The following is a 25,138-nucleotide window of genomic DNA, read 5'->3' as shown; positions in this document are numbered from 1 at the left end:
ATTTTGTTACAAAATGTTGTTGCAGAACATATTTAATAAAAATTCAACACATTCACTAGCAATAATTTTCACTTTCTGATTATAAATGCTGAATGACTACTTTCTTCAGAAAATTACAACCTGGGAAATTGCTACTTAGATATTTTTTTCCAGAGAATATATTTTAAATTGATAAATAAGAAAATGAAAATTCTGAACATTATTAGTTCTCATTTGATTGTGAAAACAGTTTTTAACAGGAAAACTTCATTATTAATATAGATGTGTAATCCCTCTTGTATATTTCCTATATTTTATTATACTGTGGACAACATACTCCAGCTTAGCTAGATGGAACTATTTCAAACAGCTGCATTCCTATGAGGGGTGCATCCCTCAAAATCTATGTAGGACACAGAGCAAAGTCTCCTGAGTGACAGAGGAGAATCTCCTCTGTTTGTTTGTTGGTTTGTTTGTGTATAGACCATAAATTGATGGCATGAATTGGTTGCCATTCATAGAATCTTTCCAAGGTAGTGCAGGTAGATCAGAAAGGCTGTCGTTTGGAATGAGAGACTAACTAAGGATGTAAATATATGTACATGAATCTGACAAGTTATTGAATTCATTGTTGAATCACATATGTGTATTTATCAGCTTATCATTTTCTTTATGTCCTTTTTAAATGCTTGATATTATAAATAACATTTTAAAAATGCTAGCCTGCCTTGGCCAAACCAAGTGGAAGCAGAGAAATTTATGATTCTGTCATCTTTGGGCAGAGCTTTAGATAGGGAACAAATGTCATGTTCGCTATTGGGGAGGGAAAAACAATTTTCTCTCTACTCTTCATAGTTTTCGGCAGTGACAGACCTCTGTAACAAAAGATAGAGTAACAAGAGAAAAGCAAAGGTTAAAAAAGTGGGATCAATTTAGGCTAAAATGTCATTTTTAACTGAAACAAAGAATGTAGGATATTAAAAGGGGCCAATGTGGGAGCAGGTGCTCAGGGAAAGCACCGTAAGCCAAGTCTGTTATGCAGGTTTAGGTCACCGCCTTCCTGAGGAGGAGAGCATCTGATGATTTAGTCATCCTTCTCTTCCCCAGTCTTACAAATGGAGGTTTCCCTTATGGATGTACATTTATTTCCCTCAGGAAAGAGTAACTCTGTTTTCAGAGCTTCTCCTATGTCTTCAATTTCTTAAAATAATTATCTCAAAACCATACAAAAAAAATTCATGTCAAAGAGGCATATTTTGGAGTGATATATGCTGTCTCCTAAATTGTCATCAGGGATCAAAAGAGAGAACTCCCGAAGAAAGGTAAAATGTGGAACCTCGATCAGGTTTCCCTAGTTCAGCCATTGGAAAATCCCTTCTCAAGTCTCATCTATGGTATTTCCTAGAGGGCATCTTTGCCTTGTTTAGCAAAGACTTATAGTGTAGTGTATATAATAAGTGTACTTCCTTTTATAGCCAGATTATCTAAGAGTGAATCTTGGTGCTTATTAGCTATGAAAATTTGGGTGAATTATTTAGCCTCTCTTAACCTCAGTTGCACCATCTAGAGTGATAACAGTATATAACTTTTGCTGCTGTCGTGATTATTATTTGAAACATACTAGAAATTGTACTTTGCACATAGCAGATGGTATGTACACATAAATGTTTGTTAAAGTAAGTTGTTATTTTATGACATTTTGAAAGAGTTTCTAATAAGTTAGTATTTCACTATTAAATATGGTGAGACTATCATGCTGAACTCATGGCTTCCATCATTTGTATTCCTACCATCTAAAAAAATTTAACATACTGAATTTTTAAATCTGTTCACAAAATATAGTAAGTCCTGCAGCTCTAAGTCTGTCTGTAATCATTAATGTTTTCTGATTTCTACTCTGACTAGTACTGAGAGACTCTGCAGCATATGTAGAATAAGCAAGGACCATGAACTCCAAAGCATCATGTCTCCTAAAAATTAAATGATTCGATTGTGAGGAAGAAAATCAGAAAAAGGACAAATTAGGAGGTCATTGTGTTATAAGGCTGGGGCCTGCCCTGCAAAGCAGGGGCAGTTGCTCCAGTCCTTGGGTGCTGATTCTTATGACTCTGCTGAAAAGAGTGTGAGTGAAAAACAGAATAATAAGCAAAAGTTCAATGGAGTGAGAAGTGAGGGTAGGGTACAGAATAGGAACTGCACAAACCACCTCGAAGAAAGGATATGGTGCTCACAATTTTGGAATTTTTAAGGAAACTGAGTCCACCTGTTTTGTCTCAAATATCCCATCCTCTTAATTGGTTTATTTTACCCTTTGAATAGGTCCATCAAATTTTCTTTGTGAAGGTCTTGATGTTTTGGCTGTCAGGGTGACTGAGGATTGTGACATAGTTCTGATGATAGGGAGAGTCCTGGAAACTTGTTTACAAGAAATAATAATGACATGATCGATTGGTCTGGAAACTGGGAAACTGTAGTTTTTCTTAATTAAGGTTGAGGGTGGTTTTGATATAGTAGGCTGCCATCTTCCAAGTGCTGGTGTGTAAGTTAAGGTTTCCTGTGTTTTTTAGTTGCCTTTCATTGTCCTTTCTCTTACCCACCAGTATATGGCTAACTACCCTACACAAAGATTGAACAAGTAGACTTAAGAGGCCCATATTAAAATATAGCAAAATATAGAATTTTTATAGAACTTTTGAGTCTGAAAATCCAACAAGCTGTCAATCATTCCTGTTTTTCATTAAATGCAAACAAAAGCCAAATTTTAATAGACACACATTCCATTCCCTTCCAGATCTTCTTTCTCTATAAATGTGTCATTCTTTATTTCCTCATAGTTTATTAACTAAGAATCAGAATTCAGAACAGTAAATAATCAAATCCATCATTTTTCTGGTGTTTTCTCTCAATGTTAGCATTTAAAACATTGCTTTCAGAGAACCTTCTAGGCATTTAAAACTAAACATTCCTTCCTTAGTACTGGGGCAGGGAGAGAGGTAACTAAGATTTTGAATGTATGCTTATTCTTTTTTTTTTAATGAAGGACTGAAATATTGGAAATGGCTGACATTCAGCCAATAAATGGCCTAGCAGGAAAAGATTTCATACATTGATGCTCAACCCCAGGGCCACATTGGCCCCAGTCTACTATTTTGCAATTCCAAACAAAGAACTTGGAAGACTAAACAGAGAGAATTTGGACATTTTACTACTCGTGTGCACCTCAGCAGTGGAGGGCAAGACAATATGGAAAGCCACAGGGCTCAGGATATAGCTTAGTGGCAGAGTGCTTGCCTAGCATGCCCAAAGCCCTGGATTCAATTCCCAGTACTAAATTTCTCCTTGCCTCCCCCTGCCTAATGGCTTTTCTAAGAATCTCTTTTCAACAATGATTTCACAGAACATTAATAAGTGGAAAAAAAAATGGAAAGTCACACTACTCCAACAACAGGGGGAATGTATAGGATAGATTGCATGCCAACCGTGCAGATAGCTCTCAGATGTTTTGTGAGAATGTTCTTTAAGACTGGGGACAGGGAAGTGCCCAGTTGCCCCTCTCCATTTTCTTCATTACTATATTATCTCACTGCCTGAACCAACAAGCTTTCCTAGGCACTGACTAGTGTTTATCCCAATGATAGATATAGTGGGTGATCATATATTTGATATGACTTTAAAAACCCTAAGAACCCTGTTTCCTAATGCCCTCCTCAAAACAATAACCTAATGTTTTCTGGTACAACAGGAACTGTGATTTAATCTTAAGACTTTTATTGTCTCTTCGGTTTTGTAACTCTGAGACACATATGTGATCTATCAACATAATGTGTTTTTTTTTGTGTTTCAAATGACTGAAGTGTGAAAACTAAATGTCTTTTATACATGCCTAATCCCTCAGATTCTGGTGGTGAGCTGCTTCTCCTTCAGTCTTCACTTGGGCCTGGCCATTATTGCTCATTTCTCATCTAACTGTTTCTACTAACTCCTTCCTTGCAACATATAATATACAAATTTCTATCACTAAAAATGCCTCTGGTTCAGTTTTTCTTTCTTCTAAAACAAACACTTTGGAAAAGTAGTCACTTTTATGCCTTTTTTTAAAACTTTTAATATTCTTTTAAATCATTGCACTCAGATTCTTGCTGCTCACTCTCCTGCAGTTCAATTTCTCCTGCCACTATAAGCATCTAAGAGGATCACCAATGATCTTCATTGCCATTTTGTATCAGAAACACTTTTTGTCTGTTATTCATGATATTAAACTCTGTTGATGTTTTTTCTTATTAAAATCTTTTTTTTTATTTTTACAGACTTCATTTTGATTTGTTGTACACAAATGGGGTACAACTTTTCATTTCTATGGTTGTGCACAATATAGATTCACACCATTCATGTAATCATACATATACATAGGGTAATACTGTCTGTTTCATTCTACTAACTTTCTGTCCCCTATCCCCTCCCATCCCATTTTCCTCTGCACCTTCCAAAGTTCCTTCATTCTTTTCTTCCCCCCACCATCACCACCCCCCCATTATATATTGTCGTGCACTTATCAGAAAAAACATTTTTTGGCCTTTGGTTTTTTGGACTTGGCCTATTTCACTTACCATGATATTTTCCAACTTCATCCATTGCCAGCAAATGTCATAATTTTATCCTTCTTTATGTCTGAGTAATATTCCATTGTGTATATATACCACAGTTTCTTTATCCGTTCATCAACTGAAGGACATCTAGATTGGTTTCACAATCTAACAATTGTGAATTCAGCTGCTATGAACATTGATGTGGCCGCATCACTGTAGTATGCTGATTTTAATTCCTTTGGGTATAAACCAAGGAGTGGGATAGCTGGGTCAAATGATGAGTCCATTCCAAGTTTTCTGAGGAATTTCCATACTGTACTTGTGTGGGTATGTCTCCGTGTCTTCTATCCTGTCTACCTGTCTATTTTGGTGCCAATACCATGCTGTTTTTGTTACTATTCCTCTATAGTAGAGTTTAGGTACTGGTATTGTGATACCTCCTGCATCACTCTTCCTGCCTAGGATTGCTTTGGCTATTCTGGGTCTTTTGTTCTTCCAGATGAATTTCATGATTGCTTTTTCTGTTTCTATGAGAGATGCCATAGGAAATTTAATTGGAATTGTGTTAAATCTGTATAGCACATTTGGAAGTATGGCCATTTTGATAATATTAATTCTGCCTATCCAAGAATATGAGAGATCTTTCCATCTCCTAACATCTTCTTCCATTTCTTTCTTTAGTGTTTTGTAGTTTGCATTGTAGAGATCTTTCACTTCTTTGGTTAGATTGATTCACATGTATTTTTCTTTTTTTTTTTTTGAGGCTATTACGAACGGAGTTGTTTTCCTCATTTACCTTTCAGATGTTTCATTGCTTACATATAAAAATGTTTTAGATTTACGCATGTTGATCTTATATCCTGCTATTTTGCTGAATTCATTTATGAGGTCTAGAAGTTTTCTGGAGGATTTTTTTGGATCCTCTAAATATAGAATCATGTCATCAGCAAGTAGTGACAGTTGAGTTCCTCTTTTCCTATTCATATCCCTTTAATTTCTTTAGTCTGTCTAATTGCTCTGACTAGTATCAAGGTCGATGTTGAATAGAAGTGGTGAAAGAGGGCATCCCTATCTTGTTACAATTTTTAAAGGGAATGCTTTCAGTTTTTTCCATTAAGAATGATGTTGACCATGGGCTTAGCCTTTACAATGTTGAGATATGTTCCTACTGTCCCTATTTTTTCTAGTGTTTTGAGCATGAAGGGGTGTTGTATTTTGTTGAACACATTCTCTGCTTTTATTGAAATAACCATATGATTCTTAACCTTAAGTCTATTGATGTGATGAATTACATTTATTGATTTCCAGATGTTGAACCAACTTTGCATTCCCGGGATGAACCCCACTTGATCATGGTGCACTATCTTCTTAATATGTTTTGGATTCGGTTTGCCAAGATTTTGTTAAGGATTTTTGTGTCTATATTCATCAAGGATATTGGTCTAAAATGTTCTTTCCTTGATGTGTCTTCGTTTGTTTTTTTTATGAGTGTGATATTAGCTTCATAAAATGAGTTTTTGTAGGGTTCCCACCTTTTCTATTTCCTGGAATACTTTGAGAAGTATTGGAATGAGTTTTTCCTTGAAGGTCTTGTAGAACTCGGCTGAGAATCCATCTTTTCTTGGTTGGTAGGCTTTTGATGTCTTCTTCTATTTAATTGCTTGATATTGATCTGTTTAAATTGTGTATGTCCTCCTGGTTCAGTTTGGGAGGATCATATGTCTCTAGAAATTTGTCGATGTCTTTGGTATTTTCTATTTTGTTGGAGTATAGATTTTCAAAGTAGCTTCTCATTATGTTATGAATTTCAGTGGTGTCTGTCATGGTATTTCCTTTTTCAACACGAATTTTAGTTTGAGTTTTCTCTCTTCTTCTCTTTATTAATGTGGCAAAGGGTTTGTCTATTTTGTTTACTTTTTCCAAGAACCAACTTTTTGTTTTGTCAATTTTTTGAATTGTTTCTTTTGTTTAAATTTCATTGACTTCAGCTCTATTTTTAATTATTTCCTGTCTTCTATTACTTTTGGTGTTGTTCTGTTCTTCTTTTTCTAGGGCTTTGAGCTGTAATGTTAGGTCATTTAGTTGCTGACTTTTTATTTTTTTTCTTGAATGCGCTCCATGCAATGAATTTTCCTCTTAGCACTGCTTTCATAGTGTTCCAAAGATTTTGATATGTTGTATCCTTGTTCTCATTTACCTCTAAGAATTTTTTATCTCCTCCCCGAGGTTTTCTGTTATCCATGCTTCATTCAATTATTTAGTCTCCAGGTGTTGGAGTAGTTTCTGTTTTTTATTTTGTCATTGATTTCTAATTTCATTCCTTTACGATGTGATAGAACACAAGGTAGTATCTCTATTTATTTGCATTTACTAAGGGCTGCTTTGTGGCATAACATATGGTCTATTTTTGAGAAGGTTCCATGTGCTGCTGAGAAGAAAGTGAATTTGCTCATTAATAGATGGAATATTCTATATATGTTCGTTAAGTCTAAGTTATTGATTGTGTTGTTGAGTTCTATGGTTTCTTTGTTTAGTTTTTGTTTGGAAGATGTATCCAGTGGTGTCAGCAGTGTGATAAAGTCACCCAGATTATTGTGTTGTGGTCTGTTTGATTCCTGGAATTGAGAAGGATTTGTTTGATGTACATGGATGCACTGTTGTTTGGGGCATAAATATTTACAGTTGTTATGTCTTGCTGAATCATGCTTCCCTTAAGCAGTGTGAAATGTCCTTCTTTATCCCTTCTGATTGACTTTGATTTGAAGTCCACTTTATCTAAGTTAAGGATGGAAACCCCTACTTTTTTACTGAGTCCATGTGTGTGGTAGGTTTTTTCCCATCCTTTCACCTTTAATCTGTGGATGTCCTTATCTATGAGATGAATCTCTTGAAGGCAGCATATTGTTGGGTATTTCTTTTTAATCCAGTCTTCCAATCTATGTATTTGATTAATGAGTTTAGGCCATTAACTTTCAGGTTTATTATTGAGATATATTTGTATTCCCAGTTATTTGGGCTTATTTTTGGTTTTTAACCTGACGTGGTTTCTCCTTTGATTGGTTATTCTTTTCAGGTAGTTCCTCCCTTTGCTGACCTACATTGTTGTTTTTCATTTCCTCCTCATGGAATATTATGTTGAGAATATTCTGTAGTGCAGGCTTTCTGTTTGTAAATTCTTTTAAGTTTTGTTTATCATGCAAGGATTTTATTTCATCTTCAAATCTGAAGGTTAGTTTTGCTGGGTATAGGATTCTTGGTTGGCAACCATGTTCTTTCAGAGCTTGAAATTTGTTGTTCCAGGCCCTTCTAGCTTTTAGAGTCTGGACTGAGAAATCTGCTGCTATCCGTATTGGTTTTCCCCATATATAATCTGATGCTTTTCTCTCCCAGTCTTCAAAATCCTATCTTTATTTTGTATATTAGGCATTTTCATTATAACATGACTTGGTGTGGATCTATTGTGATTTTTTGCATTTGATATCCTCTAAGCCTCTTGTATTTGATTTTCCATTTCATTCTTCAGGTTTGGGAAATTTTCTGATGTTATTTCATTGAATGGGTTGTTCATTCCTTTGGTTTGTATCTCTGTGCCTTCCTCAATCCCAATAATTCTTAAATTTAGTAGTTTCATGATGTCCCACAGTTCTTGGAGGTTCTGTTCATGATTTCTTACCATCTTTTCTGTTTAGGCAACTTTATTTTCAAGATTAAATATTTTGTCTTCATTTTGTGAGATTCTGTCTTCCAAGTGGTCTAGTCTGTTGGCGACGCTTTCCATTGAGTTTTTTATTTGGTTTATTGTTTCTTTCATTTCAAGTATTTCCATTTTTTTTTTTTTTTGAGAATCTCTATCTCTTTGTTGAAATGATCTTTTGCTTCCTGCAGTTGCTCTTTCAACTGCTTATTGGAGTGATCATTCATTGCCTGCATTTGCTCTCTTATCTCTTCCTTTGCTTCACGAATCATTTTAATTATGTATATTCTGAACTCGTTTTCTGACATTTCTTCTACCATGCTGTCACTGGATTCTATTAATATAGAATCTAGGTTTGTTTGGATCATTTTCTTCCCTTGTTTTTTTTATGTTGTTCATGTATCTTTCCCTCTAGCAGTGCAGACTGGGGTATTGCAGTTTCCCCCCTATAGGCTAATAGTGACCCTATAGGTTTCCAAAACCTTTTCTTTAAGGGGGAGATCAATATTAGCAGTGCCTAGTACAGACAATATGCAACCCCAAACCAAAGAGCCCCTATGAAAATGTTAACAATATTGTCATAATAAACAGAATGAGTTCAATTATTATATGTAGTATAACAAACAGATTTGCAATAAGGTCTGCAGTTCCTAATGGAGGACAAAGAGGATGGGGAGGGCTGTAGGATGCAGCTGTTAATGGCATAAGAAAAGAAGTTCTAGATTGTAGAAAGAGTGAAAGTGTAATCAAAAGAAGTTAGTTGTTAGCTTGAGAAAAGGGAGAAAGAGACTCTGAGGAAATAGGTAAACAAAAGGAAAATAGAGCAAGAAAAATAAAGAAATAAAAACTTAGAATTTTTCAATAAGGAGAAAAAAGAAAAGAAAAATCTACACTATAACAGTCATATAATATTCAAACCTCCCAGTCTTTTGTAACCTGATGTTTGAGAGGTACCTGACAGTGAGCTTCCAGTCTCCAGCAGGTGTCTTAGGATGAGATTTGCCCCACCTACAAATGGGAGATAAGGCTTCCAGAATAATCCAAGATATCCACTCTAACTTCAAAATGCGTTGGCAAATGGGGAGCTGCAGCTTGGGGTGTTGGCGTGGTCAGCTGGAGATCCTAGAGGTGGGGTGGGGTTGGTCAGGAAGGGTTCCTGGAGGCAGGGTGTAGTCAGTCTGATTGTGGGATCCTAGAGGTGGGGCTCAGTCAGTTGTTCTGGGGGTCCTGGTGGTGAGGAGCAGTCAGTCGGTCTGGGGGCCCTGGAAGAAGGGAGTGGTTGGTCAGGCTGAGGGGTCCTGGAGATGGGGCTTGGTTAGTCTGGCTAGGGGTCCTACAGGTCCTGGCTGTTGTCTCAAAATGGCGGCATCCATGTGTAACCAAACCTGCAGATACTGTGACAGTGGACTTCCAGGTAACAGCAGGCAGCAGGCAAATGGTGGATGATAAGCTCCAGTCAGTGAGCAATGTGCACTCAAAAAGTAGTTGATATCCTGGCAGACTGCAGGTGATTGCAGTAGACAAATGGGGTAAACAGCAGGGGATCGATAAGCAGCAGAAACTGCCTCACCGAGAAATAGATATCCTCTGCTTGAATCCTGAGTTATGGAGCGACAAAGAATGCAGCCTCCCTCTAGTCCACCATCTTGGATTTCCTGTTGATGGTTCTTTTCCTAGAAAATGTGTCTTCCCTTTTAATCTAAAACATTGCAACTCCATTTCACCCTCCCAATTTTATGACCATTTTATCTGTTGCCATTGATGGTTTCTCTTCCTTTGCTCATCTGTTAAATGTTGAATCTCCTCTGGTTCCTTTCTTTATGTTCTTTGTCACATGTTCTCTTTCTTTCCTGTAGTTTCAAATTCATCTGTAGATAAGTGATGCTCATATTTTTATCTACATCCTGGTCTTGTCTCCTGAGGTCCAAAGTCTTCTAGCCACCTGATTATGGGATCTGACAACCTGGATGTCTATGGAAGCTGGCCCACCCCTCTGAATTTGTATCAGGTCATACTCCCTTTGTTTACTAAACCCCTAGACTTCAAAGATACTGAGCTGATTCTCTTTATTGACAGCAGTTTCCTCTGCTTGAAATGCATTCTGTGTAAGATTTCTTATGAATGTTTTCTTTTAGCTATTCAGGAACAAATATCAGCTCTTGAAATGGGTATTTTTTTGACTACCCATTCAAAAATAGAATCCATTCTACATATTCTTTTTTATCATTGTGTCTTATGTCATGTGGATTATATAATTCTTTGAAAAGCACCTGGTTTATTTATAAACTTGCTTCCTTATTTATTGTCATTCTGCCCATACTCAATGACCAAGGATCATGGATTCAGAGATGTTCTTTCTAAACTACATCTTCGCCACTCATAATAGCAACTGGCTTATAGGAGGCACTAAATATTTGATGACTGTCAAAACTAATAACTTCAAACTTAACCTTCCAACTCCAGTTTCATTGCTTTCTACCTTGACATGCTCATCCACCCTTGCTCTTTTTTCCTTTTCCTAATGAATCCTCCTTTATCATGTTTCCAAAACATAAACATTACCTGTGCTCCTTTTCTTGACACGTCCTATCATTTCTACTTTTTAGCATTACTTTTCTCCATTCCTTCAGTTTATTATTGAAATAACTGTCTCGGTTGTGGTTGTGGTTCATCGTTTAGTTAAATTATTTCATTCTCCAGTGGGTTAATTTAATCTATTGGCCAGTATCCTTCCTTTAGTCTTCCAACTTTCTCAAATAATCTTCCAAATTATTATGGACTATATCTTTAAAAAAAATGAAACAAAGAACAACTCAAAAACTTGATCATATTCCCATTTCTAAATAAAGACTTCCAAAAGCCCAATACTATTTGCCCATATTGTACTTGAAAACATCCAAGGTCATTGCTCTGCCTGCCTCTGCCTCTCCAACTTTAACTACATTAGCATGTCTGAAACCGTCCTTACCAGTTGCATATTTGCAGATTTGAACCCGTTCAGTTTTTTAAAAATAATTCATTGTGTTCCTTTTGTATGAACTGAAAGATATGGAGAAGGAATTAGGAATAAGAAAATTAAAATGTGGAATGTCTTCTCTGATATCTTAATCTATTTCATATACCCTTAATCTTATTTCTTAGGTAACTCCTTACTATATGTTCTGTACTCATGGGGTGAGCTGAGGGAACAATCTGCAGCATCAAGTCTTGGTCAATTATGACAGTTTCTGAGAGCTGTTTACAGCACAGGAGACCCTGCTCCTTGCCTAGAAGTTTGTTATTGAAATAACTGTCTCGGGTTGGGGTTGTGGCTCAGTGGTAGAATGCTCACCTAGCACATGTGAGGCACTGGGTTCCATCCTCATCACCACATGGAAATAAATAAATAAAATAAAACTATTTGTTCATCTACTACTTAAAAATATTTTAAAAATAACTGTCAAAGGCTTTTCCAGGCCAAAAGGAAAAATACTCACTGCAATTGGAGAAACAAAGTAGGGGGGGAAAAAGAGTTTCTAAAAAAGTACTTATCAAGCAGAAAACGCAGAACGTGAAAGGATACAGACAAATGGAGTAAGTATAATAGGTGAATGAGTGAGAAAAAAATATATATAATTCCATGATCTGAGCATTTCTACCTTGATATTTCTTGTGTGTTTAAATCAGTAGAGGAATTTTTTTTTAAAAAAGCTACTATACTGGTACTAGAAGATTAACTCATTTAATGAAAATTTGTTACATAGAAAAGTTTCCAAAAAAACCATAAATCACGTGTGCATAATCCTAATGCACACCATTATGGATTTTTTTTTGTCTTGTTGTGATTATCTAAACATGTAATCAAATGCCTTGTGAGTAAAAACAATTTCTTGCAACTTCATTCCTAATACACAGGCAAATATCCATGTCTTTGTATTTGATATACAATGACAGTGATTGTGAAGAAAGCGTAAAACTTCAATTTACTTTTGCTCTAAAGCTAACATTGTAAAGCATGGCTCCTTTATTGCTGGAATAATTGGCCACTTCAGAAAGTCATTATTCTCTCACTCTATTTTGAGTAGAATAAATAGTGGTTGAGATGCAGCAGGAGAGGAGTTCTTTCCACTCCTCAGCTGCTCTACTTAGGTCCCCCACTTTTGGGTGCATACAAGATTCTTACGATACAGACACTCCAGCTCAGCTTGCTGTATGCTTTTTTAAATCCCATCTCTTTATTATTCTTTCCTTTCTTTTGTAAATTCAAGTTTTGAGTGAAGGAGACCATTCTGGTTCCTTGATTTTCCATCTTTCAAACTGAAATACAAAAGCAAAACTACTTTTGGGTGACACATTGTAAATATATGGTAGCATGCATAATTTTACAGAGACCAGAAAAGGAGTAGTTGCAAAAATGGGTTTTATTACCGCTAGAAGGATAGAGGTATTTTATACTTGTCTTATTACAGAAAATAACTCTAAATATTCACTCAGTCTATTACAATGCTATATTTTTAAAATTAAAATGACCCTACACTGCTGAGTAGAACCTGTGTGTAATGAATCCTAGTTTTCTCGGTATAGGCAACTAAAGAAGACGTCATTTGAGTTTCATGGAGGTTCCAAAGCACAATTACTTTAATTTTTATTTCAGCAGATATTCTTTTACCAATTACCTGGGAAAGGTTTTTTTATAAGAAGAAATATTAAGAGGCTATTTTGCTGCTGTTGAAGATTTAAGTTACCACTCGTTGCCACTGTGAATTTATTCCTGTCCTCTGCAGTAGAAACCCAGATTGGATTGCCCCAGTCAATATTATCTACTGGTATAGAACAGACCATTTACCAGGAATATCCATAATTTCAAAGAGAGCATTTATAATTATGTCTACAGTGTTACACATTTTGAGGAAGGTTTATTAATTTGCTTGAATCTATTCATTGTTCTGCTTTTCCTTCCCAAGTTGTAACAGTGCTTAGTCTTTTCATGTTTCTTTCATTTCAAAAGTATTAGACTTATTAAAAGTAATAAACTCAAACACAGAACTAAGTCTATATGTAGGTGAGCATTATTTCATGGTATTAAGAAAATTGGAAAATGTTTAACTCAAAACTCTGAAGACCAGCTACTCATTTTTAGTATTTATTTGGCTACATTTCCAAACATACCTGTATTTTTTTTCTTTTTCTCCAACTTGATCTGAGCAGGTACACCACATTTCTATAATCCTGAAAATTGGTTATTCAGTCATTTGTATTGAGATGCAGGTTGTTTTTCCTACATTGATAAGGCTAATTGATAACTACTGTTTGAATTTTTTCAAGTTATAATTATGTCTATACTAGATAATATAGAAATTTGAGAATGCAAATGTTTCCTTTTCAAGTTTTCAAGTGTCTGCAAAACTGAATTTTTGGTAGTTTTTAATTCATTCTTCACTGGTAATGTGTAGAGCAAGATGGTAACTGCCCATTTTGTTATGGGTGTTTATTAGTTCAATATCCATAATACAAACATTCTCTTCTGTTTCTAGTTATTTTCATATCATGTAGAACTACCCTTAATCAATAACACCAGACTCTTAAAATGATTATAAACTTGAACTCTCTGCTTTCCAATAATTGTTAAAATTTGTACTATTTAAAGTATAATTTTTGGAGGTTTACACATAACCATACATCCTACTCATTCATTTAGTTAAAGCACATGTTATTTTGGATTCAGCTGGACCATCAACAATTTGTGAATATTAATGCAAGTACTTCAATGTAATATGTAGACTAAGATTATGGGAATGTTTATAACTGCTTGATGGAGTTATTGTGATGACTAAAATAAATCACGTAAAATACTAAGTGTACTCTTTATAGAGTTAGCTGTTTTTTGAATACATGCCTCGAGGTTTAGAATTGATCAGTTCTTCTGGGCACAATGGTATACCTCTGTAATTCCAGCAGCTCAGGAGGCTAAAACAGGAGGATCACAAGTTCAAAACCAGCCTCAGCAACTCAGTGAGGCCCTAAACAACTTAGTGAGACCCTGTGTCAAAATAAAAAATGAAAAAATAAAACAGGCTGCAGATGTGACTCAGTGATTAGGCACCTCTGTGTTCAATCCTTAGTATATCCAAAAGTGATCGGTTCTGCCTGAGGATAGCAGGGAGTTTTCATAAAGGGGGTAACACCTAAATCCAAACATGAAGGATGAGTAGGAATTTCCCACAAAGCAAGAGGTAAAAGCAATTCAGGAACAGCATGTATAGAGGAATCGAGAAGTAGCCAGAGGGGATAAGAGGCTAAGAGATGACAGAGTCTGCTTAGGAACACTTACATACAAAGTTGAGTAGTTTAGATCTTATTCTAGAAATGAATGGTACTTGGTCTATTTGGTTTCTTTTTTATATTTGCTTTCTTTAATTATGAATTTTAGGTATAATAGAAAATCTAAAAAAAATTACTCAAACTTTAAATCATGGTACTATTAGAACACTAATGGACAACAAGATCAGTTTATTAATTGAAATTAGGTATAAGAATATTGAAGATAATGAGAAGCCATCTGGTTTTTTTTACGAAAAATGCAAAGGATATGAAGTACACATGCTGCTGAATTTGGGGGAATATTTACTTTGAACACTTAAATTTTAATTTGTCTTTCATATATAAAATTATTATATGCTCTAATGATTACTTATGGGTGTCTCTTCTAGGAAAAAAATAATTGCTGATTTGTGTGTTTTTAAAATTCATATTTGACAATATTTTGAAATAGAAGAACTACATAAAATACTTTTTAATATTTATTTGCCACACGTTGTGTCTCTAGGCAGAACACAACGTGGTAGAGTTTAAAAACAAATCTAAATGGAAAACAATGTATCATTCTACCACTAAAAAGTTGCTTGACTTTCACATAATATTTAAACCCGAATGAATTGTCATACTTCTTTCACAGTGTCAAGGTTAGAGTCTCAGTTTTGTCATTAATTGACATAGTTTTCCAAATAGACAAATATTTAATGAAAAAATAAATAAACTTAGAGCTAGAAGTGATTTAGAGGAGGAGGATACAAAATTCTACTTACAAATGCTTCTATTAGATACATTTTTTAAAGATTTCATACGAAGGACATTTAGATTTACAATATGATTACACATAAAAGTTAAAATTAATAGTGATACAGGGTGAAATTTAAAGGTTTTAAATTGTGTCCATACATAGACCTGAAAACATGTTTTAGTACAATATTAATATCTGAGATTGTACTTTTTTCATTTGTACTAATGTATTTATCTTTCTTTGGTAAACATTACAATCTTACTCATTTGCAAAAATATTTACCAAAACATTTTTAGATGGTTCAGTATGTGCTTTTAATGTTTCTTTGACTCAGGTTAGCATAAAACTGTTTTTCTCTCATTTATAAGCTCAAACATGAATAAATTTGCTTTCATTTAGGAAACTGTACCAGGGCTTCCTGGAAGCCATTAAACTAATGAAGATAGTAACTTAAGAACTGATAGAATTTAATAAGGAACACCCTTTCATAACTTTCTATCCTCAGATCAAAACTTTTTTGTTCTTACGGGCAAAAAATGCATCCACAAGCCACCATAAACAATAAAGTGTGAACAGTTATTCTTACATTGATATGAAAAAATGACCATTTTTTAGTTAACATTTTTATGATTATAAACATGAAATATAAATGTACACCACAGTATCTGAGATAGGACCCTTAAGCTTGTTCTCCTTCTGTATCAACTTTTATTTAAGGGTGCTCTGCGCAATACTAGTATCCCTCCAGTTGCTTTTTGGAAAAGAAGATCTTATGAACAAATGTTGGGGAAATGTTAGAGTCAACAAAATAAAGCAATTGTGTTACATTTTGTTTCAGGCATAATCTGCCAGTGGAGTCTTCTTCAAGCACTGAACTCAATTTTATTTGATATCTCTTGGGACTAGAGATATTGTACAGAAATATATGGGGAACCCATTTATGTTTCTAAAATTTTACATAAATACTGAAAATAAAGTAAAATGGAATAAAAACCAAAGCATGATTGGCTTCTGCTATTCAAGAAGATGGGAGCCTGCTAAGCCATAGGCTTTCCTGGGCTGGGGAGAAACACTGTTGCTGGAAGCTTCTCATAAATCTCACTGTTAGAAAGCTATTCCTTTATTCTTTAGAAGTGTTAAGGGGAAATCCAAAGTGAAGCAAAGAAGTGTCTTCTAGTAGTAACACTAGTAGAAAAAATTATTGAAAAACTAGAAGAAGTAAAATTGTAGAAAGACTAATAGAAGTAATACAGTTTTATATAAGATTTATTATATGATGAGTTTGAAAAATTGCTAGTTGCACATTGGAATAATTGACATTTTCTTTGTAAAGTTAGTCTTCAGGGCAAAGGGTGGAGAATGATTATGTGAATTGTTTGTTTCCTTCAAAGAAAAAAAGTCAACATGAGAAAATCCCTGAGAGTTTTTAATACAGATGTCTCCAAAAGGATTATTCCTGCCAAGTTATTTTTTCAATGTGTCACTAATCTTTGTATAATTTATAAATGATAACAAAGCTATCAGGCCACATTCATAAAAGCACAGTGACACATAATTTAGTGAATCTGAGGATTAGAATTAATTGTCTCTCTTTGTTCCAAGTTTTAAATCTTAGTAAATGATTCACTGCATGTCATTACAGCTTAATATTTGCATGAAATCACAGTTTAGCTGGAATAATTTAACAGCAATTAAAAAGCTATTTAATCGTCATGCAAATTGGTATGAGGGCCCTTGAGTAAGAAGGGTGTTGGTCTTTCTGGTTTTTTCTAAGTATCTCTAGGCAGACAGTTATATACTTATAGACACCCATAATATAATTGATAACATTCTTCCTAGTCATGGAGATATAAGTGAATAATAATTCATGTTTTCCATTATAAATAAGAAAAGAAACTAACAATATGAATATGTCATTCTGTAGGAAGACACTATTATGATAATGATAATGAATTTTATCTCCCAGGCATAAGTCTAGTTTGAAGGAAAAAAAAAACACTTTTGTCCCTGTGCTCAAGTTCATAATCTCCTCCATATTTACCCTGTTGAAGGCATACATTTCTCTACACCCTCTGGGAAACAAAATAGCATAAATCAAGACACCTAACAACCTTTAGAAACACTACCCGTCACATTTCTAGGTCTAGTTGTAGATAACATGCATACAGGTGGCTGAGAAACCTACCCTACAGACTGTTGACATGAGGATCTGGCAGAAAGAAAAAGGAAAATATACCACTTCTTCATATCTGAAAGCCAATCTTGAGTCACACGGATTTATAGTTAATATTACGCTACTTTAACTCTGCTTGACAGATCTCGCTGCTGTTCCCCCTCTTACTCAGACCACTGCAGCCAGAATGTTATTCTTTTTTTTTTTATTGTAAACAAATGGGATACATGTTGTTTCTCTATTTGTACATGGAGTCAAGGCATACCATTTGTGTAATCATAAATTTACATAGGGCAATGCTGTTTGATTCATTCTGTTATTTTTTCCCTTCCCCCCACCCCTCCCACCCCTCCTTTCCCTCTAAACAGTCCTTCCTTCCTCCATTCTTACCACCCTCTTTATCCCTAACCCTACACCTAACCCTAACCCTAACGCTGAACCCTCCCACCCCCCATTATATGTCCTCATCCGCTTATCAGCGAGATCATTTGGCCTTTAGTTTTTTGAGATTGTCTTATCTCACTTAACATGATATTCTCCGATTTCATCCATTTGCCTGCAAATGCCTTAATTTTATCATTCTTCATGGCTGAGTAATATTCCATTGTATATATATGCCACAGTTTCTTTATCCATTCATCAACTGAAGGGCATCTAGGTTGGTTCCACAATCTGGCTATGGTGAATTGAGCAGCAATGAACATTGATGTGACTGTATCTCTGTAGTATGCTGATTTTATGTCCTTTGGGTATAGGCCAAGGAGTGGGATAGCTGGGTCAAATGGTGGTTCCATTCCAAGCTTTCTGAGGAATCTCCATACTGCTTTCCAGAGTGGCTGCACTAATTTGCAACCCCACCAGCAATGTATGAGTGTACCTTTTTCCCCACATCCTCGGCAATACCTATTGTTGCTTGTGTTCTAGATAATCACCATTCTAATTGAGGTGAGATGAAATCTTAGGGTAGTTTTGATTTGCATTTCTCTTATTACTAGAGATGTTGAACATCTTTTCATATATCTGTTGATTGCTTGTATATCTTCTGTGAAGTGTCTGTTCATTTCCTTAGCCCATTTGTTTTTTTTTTTTTTCCTCAAAACGTTTTTTTTTTTTTTATTGTAAACAAATGGGATACATGTTGTTTCTCTGTTTGTACATAGAGTAAAGGCATACCGTTTGTGTAATCGTAAATTTACATAGGGTTAATTTGGTTGATTCATTCTGTTATTTTTCCCCTTCCCCCCACCCCTCCCATCCCTCTTTTCCCTCTATACAGTCCTTCCTTCCTCCATTCCTGCCCCCCTCCCTAACCCTCACTCTAACCCTAAAACTAACCCCTCCCATGCCCCATTATGTATCATCATCCACTTATCAGCAAGATCATTCTTCCTTTGGTTTTTTGAGATTGGCTTATCTCACTTAGCATGATATTCTCCAATTTCGTCCATTTGCCTGCAAATGCCATAATTTTATCATTCTTTATGGCTGAGTAATATTCCATTGTATATATATGCCACAGTTTCTTTATCCATTCATCAACTGAAGGGCATCTAGGTTGGTTCCACAATCTGGCTATGGTGAATTGAGCAGCAATGAACATTGATGTGACTGTATCTCTGTAGTATGCTGATTTTAAGTACTTTGGGTATAAGCCAAGGAGTGGGATAGCTGGGTCAAATGGTAGTTCCATTCCAAGTTTTCTAAGGAATCTCCATACTGCCTTCCAGAGTGGCTGCACTAATTTGCAACCCCACCAGCAATGTATGAGTGTACCTTTTTCCCCACGTCCTCGTCAGCACCTGTTATTGCTTGTATTCTTGATAATCGCCATTCTGATTGGGGTGAGATGGAATCTTAGGGTGGTTTTGATTTGCATTTCTCTTATTACTAGAGATGTTGAACATTTTTCCATATGTTTGTTGATTGTTTGTAGGTCTTCTTCTGTGAAGTATCTGTTCATTTCCTTAGCCCATTTGTCGATTGGGTTATTTGTAGTCTTGGTGTTGAGTTTTTTTGAGTTCCTTATAGATTCTGGAGATTAGTGCTCTATCTGAAGTATGATTGGCAAAGATATTCTCCCACTCTGTAGGCTCTTTCTTCGCATTGCTGATAGTTTCCTTTTCTGAGAGAAAGCTTTTTAGTTTGAATCTATCCCAGTTGTTGATTCTTGCTTTTATTTCTTGAGCTATGGGAGTCCTGTTGAGAAACTCTGGTCCTAAGCCGACATGTTGAAGATCTGGACCTACTTTTTCTTCTATAAGATGCAGGGTCTCTGGTCTGATTCCAAGGTCCTTAATCCATTTTGAGTTTAGTTTTGTGCATGGTGAGAGATATGGGTTTAGTTTCATTATGTTGCATATGGATTTCCAATTTTCCCAGCACCATTTGTTGAAGAGGCTATCTTTTCTACATTGCATATTTTTGGCCCCTTTGTCTAGTATGAGGAAATTATATTTATTTGGGTTTGTGTCCGTGTCCTGTATTCTGTACCATTGATCTGTCTATTTTGGTACCAATACCATGCCGTTTTGTTACTATTGCTTTGTAGTATAGTTGAAGATCTGGTATTGCAATACCCCCTGCTTCATTTTTCCTGTGAAGGATTGCTTTAGCAATTCTTGGTTTCTTATTCTTCCAGATGAATTTCATGATTGCTTGTTCTACTTCTGTAAGGTACATCGTTGGGATTTTAATTGGAATTGCATTGAATCTGTATAGCACTTTTGGTAGTATGGCCATTTTGACAATATTAATTCTGCCTATCCAGGAACATGGGAGATCTTTCCATCTTCTAAGGTGTTCTTTAATTTCTTTCTATAGTGTTCTCTAGTTCTCATTGTGGAGGTCTTTCACCTCTTTTGTGAGATTGATTCCCAAGTATTTTATTTTTTTCGAGGCTATTGTGAATGGGGTAGTTTTCCTAATTTCTCTTTCTGAAGATTCATCACTATGTATAAAAATGCATTGGATTTATGAGCATTGATCTTGTGTCCTGCAACTTTAATGAATTCACTTATGAGTTCTAAGAATTTTCTGGTGGAATTTCCTGGTTGGTCTAAATATATAATCATGTCATGAGCAAACAGGGATAGTTTGAGTTCTTCTTTTCCAATTCGTATCCCTTTAATTTCTTTGGTCTGTCTAATTGCTCTGGCTAGAGTTTCAAGGATGATATTGAATAGGAGTGGTGAGAGAGGGCATCCCTGCCTTGTTCCAGATTTTAGAGGGAATGCTTTCAGTTTTTCACCATTTAGAATGATATTAGCCATGGGCTTAGCATAGATGGCCTTTACAATGTTAAGGAACATTCCCACTATCACTATTTTTTCTAGTGTTTTGAGCATGAAGGGGTGCTGTATTTTATCAAATGCTTTTTCTGCATCTATTGAAATAATCATGTGATTCTTGACTTTAAGTATTTTGATATGGTGGATGACATTTATTGATTTCCTGATGTTGAACCAACCTTGCATCCCTGGGATGAAACCCACTTGATCATGGTGCACTATCTTTTTAATATGTTTTTGTATGCGATTTGCTAAAATTTTGTTGAGAATTTTTGCGTCAATGTTCATCAAGGATATTGGTCTGAAATTTTCTTTCCTCGATGTGTCTCTGTCTTGTTTAGGTATCAGGGTGATATTGGCTTCGTAGAATGAGTTTGGGAGGGTTCCCTCCTCTTCTATTTCATGGAATACTTTGAGGAGTATTGGAATGAGCTCTTCTTTAAAGGTTTTGTAGAACTCGGCTGAGAAACCATCAGGTCCTGGACTTTTCTTTGTTGGTAGGCTTTTGATGACTTCTTCTATTTCATTACTTGAAATTGGTCTATTTAAATTGTGTATGTCCTCCTCGTTTAGTTTAGGCAATTCATAGGTCTCTAGAAACTTGTTGATATCTTTGAAATTTTCTATTTTGTTGGCGTATAGATTTTCAAAATAGCTTCTAATTATGTTTTGTATTTCACTCATGTCTGTAGTGATATTTCCTTGTTCATTCCGAATTTTGGTGATTTGGGTTTTCTCTCGTCTTCTCTTTGTTAGTGTGGCTAAAGGCTTATCAATTTTGTTTATTTTTTCAAAGAACCAACTATTTATTTTGTCAATTTTTTGTATTGTTTCTTTTGTTTCAAATTCGTTGATTTCACTTCTGAGTTTAACTATTTCCTGTCTTCTACTACTTTTGGTGTTGGTCTGTTCTTCTTTTTCTAGGGCTTTGAGCTGTAATGTTAGGTTGTTTATTTGTTGAGTTTTGCTTGTTTTATTGAATGCGCTCCAGGAAATAAATTTTCCTCTAAGTACTGCTTTCATAGTGTGCCAGAGATTTTGATATGATGTGTCTTTGTTCTCATTTACCTCTAAGAATTTTTTAATTTCCTTCCTAATATCTTCTGTTATCCATTCATCATATAATACCATACTGTTTAATCTCCAGGTGTCGGAGTAATTTCTGTTTTTTACTCTTTCATTTATTTCTAGTTTCAATCCATTATGATCTGATAAAATACAAGGAAGTGTCTCTATCTTCTTGTATTTGCTAACATTAGCTTTGTGGCATAATATATGGTCTATTTTAGAGAAGGATCCATGTGCTGCTGAGAAGAAAGTGTATTCACTTTTCTTTGGATGGTATATTCTATAAATGTCTGTTAAGTCTAAATTATTGATTGTGTTGTTGAGATCTATGGTTTCTTTGTTCAATTTTTGTTTGGAAGATCTGTCCAGTGGTGAGAGAGGCATGTTAAAATCACCTAGTATTATTGTATTGTGGTCTATTTGGTTTCTGAGATTGAGAAGGATTTGTTTGACATACATGGGTGAGCCACTGTTTGGGGCATAGATATTTATGATTGTTATGTCTTGCTGATTTATGGTTCCCTTAAGCATTATGAAATGTCCTTCTTTATCCCTTCTGATTAACTTTGGCTTGAAGTCCACTTTATCTGAAATGAGGATCGATACCCCAGCTTTTTTGCTGGGTCCATGTGCATGGTAAGTTTTTTCCCATCCTTTCACCTTTAGTCTTTGGGTATCTCTTTCTAAGAGATGAGTCTCTTGCAGGCAACATATTGTTGGATCTTTCTTTTTTATCCAATCTGCCAGTGTATGTCTTTTGATTGATGAATTCAGGCCATTAATATTCAGGGTTATTATTGAGATATGGTTTGTATTCCCGGTCATTTGACTCATTTTATTCATTTATTTGCTTATTTGTGACACGACTTGGTTCCTCTTTATTTGAGAGTTCCTTTAGGATATCTCCTCCCTTTGCTGATTTGCTTCTTTGTTTTTCATATCTTCTTCATGGAATATTTTGCTGAGAATGTTCTGTAATGCTGGCTTTCTTTTTGTATATTCTTTTAGCTTTTGTTTATCATGGAAGGATTTTATTTCGTCGTCAAATCTGAAGGTAAGTTTTGCTGGGTATAAGATTCTTGGTTGGCATCCATTTTCTTTTAGGGCTTGAAAAATGTTATTCCAGGCCCTTCTAGCTTTTAAGGTCTGGATTGAAAAATCTGCTGATATCCGTATTGGTTTCCCCCTGAATGTAATTTGGTTTTTTTCTCTCACAGCCTTTAAGATTCTGTCTTTATTTTGTATGTTAGGTATTTTCATTATAATGTGCCTTGGTGTGGGTCTGTTGTAATTTTGTGTATTTGGAGTCCTATAAGCCTCTTGAACTTAATTTTCCATTTCATTCTTCAGATATGGTAAATTTTCTGAAATTATCTCATTGAATAGGTTGTTCATTCCTTTGGTTTGTTTCTCTAAGCCTTCCTCAATCCCAATGATTCTCAAATTTGACCTTTTCATGATATCCCATAGTTCTTGGAGATTCTGTTCATGATTTCTTACCATCTTCTCTGTTTGTTCGACTTTGTTTTCGAGGTTAAATATTTTGTCTTCAATATCTGAGGTTCTGTCTTCCAGGTGTTCTATCCTATTGGTTGTGCTTTCTATGGAGTTCTTAATTTGGTTTATTGTTTCCTTCATTTCAAGGATTTCTGTTTGGTTTTTTGTCAATATCTCTAACTCTTTATTGAAATTGTCTTTTTGCTTCCTGTATTTGCTCTTTTAACTGTCGATTGGTGCGTTCATTCAATGCCTGCATTTGCTCTTTCATTTCATCGTTTGCTTCCCTTATCATGTTGATTATGTACATTCTGAACTCCCTTTCTGACATTTCTTCTGCCATGCTGTCATTCGATTTTATTGATGTAACATCCAGATTTGTTTGAGGCATTTTCTTCCCTTGTTTTCTCATGTCGTTCAGTCCACTGACTGCAGAGATGTTGCAGATTTCCTCTATTGACTTACAATGTCCCTGAAGATTGGTAGTGTATCCCCTCTTATCCTTCAGTAGCCTGAAGTCTTAGAGGAAGTTGATACTGCGGTGTTCCCCTAGGAAGCTGCCTCTCTAGGGGTGGTGGTCTTCAGGTGGGGTATATTCCCTGCTAGTGGGCAGAGGTGCCTCTACTTGTTGACCAATGGTCATCCAAAGGGGAACTAGACTGCGGGCTGAGGCAAGTCCTGTTTGGGCCTGTGTCTCTGGTTTTACCGTCCTTGTGGGAAAACCTCACCCGGCGGGGAAGACTCACCTGGTGGGGAGGTCTCGCTGGTCAGTTCCCCTCCTAGAGGTTCCCCTCAGTTCACAACTACCGCCTGGGCAGGGTAGCCTTCTCAGGTAACGTTCCCAGGGGCCTGGACCTACCTCCTGGGCCTGGGAGCCCTGCCCTTCCCAGACGAGTCTCCTTAGGTAGCCCCTCCTCAGAGAAGCTGCCCGCAGTCCTGGAACCTTCGCTCTGCCCCTCAGCTTGTCTCTGTGTAGTTCTTTCAGGAAAAGGTGCCTAGGTCCCCAGACCGGACTGTGCTTTGCACCTAATCGCCTGGCTATGCGACCCCTCCTCTGAGCAGTCACTTGGAGCCTGGTACATATGCTCCAAGCCCCAGTGACCCGCCACTCGTCTCTTCCTCCAGGCAACCACCCAGTGTTCTGTGTGGGTGCTTGGAGACCAAGCAACTCACTGCGCACCTCCACCCCCTCAAGACAGCCCCCTCCCCATTGTTCAGGCGGTTGCTGAGTCCAAATAGCTCATCGCCCAACTCTTTCTCTGGCAGCTGCAGGAGCCCCGGTAGATTGCTCCAAAAAACCAAGTGGTGTGCTGTTCGGCCTCCTCTGCAAAGTTCCCTGCTTTCCGAGTTCACTGCTCCAGCGGGGGGAGGGGTGTCTTGCCGCCTGGGCAAGGCAGCCTTCCCAGGCAACGTTCCCAGGGGCCCGGACCTGCCTCCTGGGCCTGGGAGCCTCACCCTTTGCAGACAAGTCTCCTTAGGTTGCCCCTCCTTAGAGAAGCTGCCCGCAGTCCTGGAACCTTCGCTCCGCCCCTCAGATTGTCTCTGTGTAGTTCTTTCAAGAAAAGGTGCCTAGGTCCCCGGACCTGACCATGCTATGCACCTAATCGCCTGGCTATGCGACCCGTCCTCTGAGCAGTCACTTGGAGCCTGGTACATATGCTCCAAGCCCCAGTGACCCGCCGCTCGTCTCTTCCTCCAGGCAACAACCCGGTGTTCTGTGTGGGCGCTTGGAGACCAAGCCACTCACTGCGCACCTCCACCTCCTCTGGACAGCCCCCCCACCCCCGTTGTTCAGGTGATTGCTGAGACCAAATA

At 36.5% G+C, this 25,138-nt stretch overlaps 1 protein-coding gene across 2 annotated transcripts in view; it reads left to right on the top strand.

Annotated features, from left to right (window-relative positions):
* Positions 1-25,138, top strand: part of Epha6 (EPH receptor A6) — an 874,627-nt gene that overhangs the window by 371,870 nt on the left and 477,619 nt on the right. The gene's annotated exons all lie outside the window — the stretch shown is intronic.

This window comes from Sciurus carolinensis, chromosome 9 (assembly GCF_902686445.1).
Source record: "Sciurus carolinensis chromosome 9, mSciCar1.2, whole genome shotgun sequence".
In the NCBI taxonomy this organism is placed as follows: Eukaryota; Metazoa; Chordata; class Mammalia; order Rodentia; family Sciuridae; genus Sciurus; species Sciurus carolinensis.
The sequence above is the reverse complement of the archived record's forward strand: the minus strand, read 5'-3'. Positions and strand labels throughout refer to the sequence as shown.